A 5,254-nucleotide genomic window follows, 5' to 3' on the forward strand; every position below is an offset into this window, starting at 1 on the left:
TGGTTTAATAGATAGTGTAGACATGTAGGTTTAGATGCTGTTATGTTGTTAGGTACAATTTGGTCAACTCTGATTCTTAGCAACCCAATGCACAGAAGACCAAAACCTTGTCTAATTCTGAACCATCCTTAAAAACTTCACCATGCTTAAAACCATTGTTGACACAACAACTATATCATCTCACCCCAGTAAAAATAGTGAAGTTCAACAGAGTAGCAAACAATAAATGTTGGTGAGGTGGTGGAAAGATTGGAATCCTTATTCACTGCTAGTGGGAGTGTAAAGTGGTACACGCACTATGGAAGGTGGTATGGCGCTTTCTCAAAAAGTTGGAAATAGAAATATCATTTCACCCAGCACTTCCACTATTGAGAATATACCCAAAAGAAACCATAACTAGCATCCAAACAGGTGTATGCACACCCATGTTTATTGCTGTGTTATTTATGATAGCAAAGAGATGGAAGCAACTCAAGTGCCCATCAACAAAAGAATGGATAGGAAAACTATGGTATATTCCTTAAATGGAATACTGCACAGCACTGAAAAACAGTGGACTTGTAAAACATTGCATAACATGGGGGATCCGGAGCACATCATGCTGAGTGAAAAATCTCAAACACAAAAGGACAAATACTATATAGCACCCCCTTTATAAAGTAAGTCTTACATTTAGGATTGGTATAAGAATAGAATAAGAGTGAAATTACCATTGCATTGGAACAGATGAATAAAAGACCTGTCTAAAATAAATATGTGATTAGGCATTATACACATGACAACAGCCCAGAATAAGAGATATATATCATTGCAAAGAAGACTAAGGGTGGGGAGGAGGTAGATAATTGTGTAACAATGAATAAATATTTTAAAAAAAATAAACTGGGGAAGAGGGAAAAGAGGACAAGGTGGTAAAATGTGTAATAATCAATGAATGAATGAAAATCTAACTTCTCTGTAAATGTTTGTTAAAATCACAATTGTTTTTTTTTAAAAAACCTTTCTTGAAGTCAATGTGTCAATACAACACAGATATATACAGATGTATTTGTCCTTATATATTCTTTAGAAACTTAAAAAAATCAGCAAATCTTCATTTTTTATTCTCTCATTATATTTTGCATTACTACATAGCCATTTTTTAAAAACATACAAATGAACCCACTGCCATTGAATAAATTCTGGAATATGATGATCTTCCACTGGCTTCCAAGAGGGTATGTAAATCTTAGAAATGGGGGAGCCTGCCTCATTTCTTTTTTGCAGAGTTATTAATTGGATTGAAACAATTTACTTTTAAAGGAATATCAGTCCAACTTTAAATGTCCTTCACTGAAGTCCATCACTGATGTGTGTCTGTCCTTCTCCTTCCTGTCAATAAAAACTTAAAATTACCAACTATAATTGGTGATACATTGAATTATGATCTTCAAAAAGGATTGTGGAAGCCCTTACCTCTATCTCTAGAAATATTTCCCTGTTTGTCAATAGAGATTTCCTTTGTTAAGTTTTTTGGACATGTCAGTAATGGAAGGATCCTAAATGGAATCATTTCTGAGTGACTTAATATACATAACAGAATAGACACAGACAACTGCTATGTAGAGATTTGTGAAATCCTAATGGTGGACATACAAAGGTGTACAGATATTTTTAAAGCATATTAGCAACACTTACTAAAATGAAACATGAATCAAGAAGCTTTGTAGTTGCTATGTATATAAGTATCAGAGACACACATACAAGTGCACAGGACACAAAAAAGAACTGTTGATTTTAGGTACTAGCAAGTCTAGTATAACTCATAGCCACACTATGAACAACAAAAAGGAATAGGAGGCTCTTAATAAATGGTATTTTCGTCTGACATATTTTGGGCATGTTGCAAGGAGGTACTGGTTCTTGGAAAGGGACATCATGTTTGGGAGAGTGGAGGGATGGCGCAGGAGAGGAAGACCCTCGATGAGATGGATCGATTCTGTGAGTGGAGTGGTGGGAATGAATGTGTTTGAGACAGCGAGGTAGGCACAGGATAGAGCAGCGTTTAGGGCTCTTGTACACAGGGTCGCTATGAGTTGCAAGCAACTTGATGGCACATAACAATAACAACAACAACCCTTGAATCAGGATTGATTCAGTACAGCTGACCCTCCAGTGGGTTTTCAGATGCAGTAATTCACATGGAAGTTGATTGCCCATCTCTCTCCCTCAGTGTAGCTGCCAAATTCGAACTGCACACCTTTGTGTTGACAGGACAATCTCTTATCACTAGGCCACCAAGGCTCATGTTATATGTATAAAGTAGAAAGCGAAGAGTCAGTCAAAAAAACGAGCATGAATGTGCAACTATAGGTATCTGTCATTTCTTTAAACACAGATGTGTATACTTTGCTTATGTGTCTTGCAGAATTTCATAACAAAAAGAAAAAAAAAACAGAAAAAATAAGAAAAGGGATGAACCAGAGCTACACATAGTAACATAGTTCAAGGAGATCTTTTCAAGAAGAAAAAGGAATAAACAGAATGACTTTTAGAGTGTATAACTATCTGTGGAAATTATGTACAAATCAACAAAATTTATTCTAAATTTTAGAGGCACAGATAACTATGTTTTTTCACTAGAAATCCTAAAAATATCTATTATATGTAAGGGAAATGAATTCTATAGGAGGAAAGAATTAGAATAGGTTTATTAAATGTCAGAAAAACAATAATGATTTCAATTGTGCAGAATAACCTTGCCTGTTCTCCAACACTGAACCAAAACTTCATGTAAAATCATATTCACTATTTCACTGAACAAGTAAACAAAGAAAAACAAATATATAACATTTTTTTCTTGTACTTACAATAAATAACATTCTTAAAATCAAGTGTAAAAATGAAAAAAATTCAAATATAATTAGGAGTTATAATCACTTTAATACTAAATACTTCAATGCCAATAAATTAGAATTACATGATGTCACGAACATGATACATATAAAACTTTTTTCTGATCTTTCTTTTACCAGAAAATCTTGAATAACTATTACACCTCCTAAAACACGATGAGTAAAAAAGTGCAACAATAAGTGAATGGAAATCCAAAATCTCTGTAAATGTCATTAAAATTAATAAAATAAAATGCATTTTTAAAAAACCATAATGAGTGAGATATGAGAATTGCCTTCGAGTTGAGGAGCACTCACAGCGACCCTCTGAACAAAAGGCCTGAAGCCTCTCTACAACTATAGACATTTATCAAAGTTCATAGAGTTTCCGGAGGCACGTGGTTTAGGAAATGGATGCCACTTCTGCTTCCAAAAGGTCAACTTCATAAAAATGCCAGAAACCTGTGCAGACTTCTTGTTGCCGCAGTGGTTGGAAAAAAAAAAGCATGGCCAGAAGATTTTAAACAATGTCCCAAGCATACCCATCTCAACCATCTGCGATAGAGGAAACACATGACTTTCTCAGTAGAGATAATTACCTTTCCAATCTGTTAAGTCACCAAGATAGTTTTCCAGAAACACAATTTTATATTTGGAGTGTTCCACACCTGGAGAGTCAGTGTGAGGAGCCGTGATTAAGACTTGTTCTTGGAATTTTGGTACAACATTATTGTCTTAAGTAATTATCAATAAAATAAATTTAAGTCTCTATTCCGAAATTTAGCAAAATAAACTTGAAGGGATATTCTTAAATTCCAAACATTGTTTGGAATACTTGCCATGTCTTAATTTATGAAATGACCTTGCATTTTCATTGAAACTCTCTTCTGTGCTGTTAATTCAAATCAACATATTTGATACTGAAAAGTCAATGTCAATTTCACTTCTGAGTCACTCAGCAGCTTGGAGCAAAGTAATAACTAACCTCTACCAAGAGAAAAAAAAAATAAATAAGAAAAACAAAACCAGAGAGTAATCCCCCATGTCTTTGCTTCTTTATTAATATAAACAAAAACATATTTAATCTGCTCTCAAGTGTAAATAACACCAACAGCATATTCACAGCTCACAAATGCAATTTGTGAAATAATTTTAAAACAATAAAGGAGGCAAACAAGTTTATCACAATACGTTTCATAGTTCAAAAACATAAATTGCTAGACTTTTAAGAAAGGCAATTCAGACAACTTAACTTATAATAGGGAAATGAAATCAGGTCAACCTTCCAAGAAAATTCTATAAAAGGTACTCTATTATAAAATTTTAAAAAAGATGCTCTATTTGATCTGTTTTGTAGCTTTTAAAATCTAGGGGAATTTTAATTAAACATTTCTACAATCTTCTCAGTTAAAAGCCAAATATTGTCTTCAATGGAAAGAATGTAGATATTCATAAAATTTTAAAAGAAAAGCAAATCTTTCAACTATGTTGATAATAGGATGGTTTAAAGGAGCATTTATTGACAAGCTTTTAGTAAAAATTGAGCAAACTTTAGCAATACCCAACTTGCAAGTAACCTATAGACTGAAGGACATTTGAATCTACTAGTTGCTGCTTAGAAATATGATGAGAGAATATTCTCCCCTGTAGTTTACAGACTCTAAAGACCCTTTGGGAGTTTGGCTATGAGTTTGAACGGACTGTGTGGTGCTGAGTTTTTGTTGTTTCTCTTATGTAGCAACTTATTTTGGTGGACTTCACGTGCTGGAAAAGGTATAAGGTCAGCACAGGAGAGCAAGAAATGAGATGGATTGACATAATCACTGCAACAATGGATTTAAGGATAGCAGAGATTGTACTGGTGTCACAGGATAGAGTAAGTTTCTGATCTGTTATTCATAGGGTCGCTATGAGTCATAGTTGACTTAATGGCACCTAACAACTTTTATAATGAAATAATATCAAATCACACTCTACATAGGGGAGTAGTATCTCTGGTAGCGAATTCTCTCTTTGTGTTCTAGTCATCTTTACACAACACTTTCTCAAACAGAAAACAAGCCAGGCATATCTTCGTCAAACCATGTCCTACTTGGCATGGTCTGCCTTTCCACACATAGCATAGCCATTACAGTTCTCTTTCTTACATGCTGTGTTAGCAGAATAATTTATGGTAAACTAAGAAGTCATTGTGATGGATTAAACACAGCCATAAATTTGTTCACGCTTCTCCCTTTGAGAAATGGGTCTCATCTTCGAATCTGGGCTGGCTTGTGTCTGCTTTGTCCAAGTAACAGTGGAACTGGTAAACATGAGATACACACCTACTTTTTAAGAGTACTGCCAACTTATGCCTTACCGGTGGAGTTCTGCTGGCTTAG

Source organism: Elephantulus edwardii, unplaced genomic scaffold (assembly GCF_000299155.1).
Source record: "Elephantulus edwardii isolate Elephantulus edwardi_28Jun2011 unplaced genomic scaffold, EleEdw1.0 scaffold00014, whole genome shotgun sequence".
Lineage (NCBI taxonomy): Eukaryota > Metazoa > Chordata > Mammalia > Macroscelidea > Macroscelididae > Elephantulus > Elephantulus edwardii.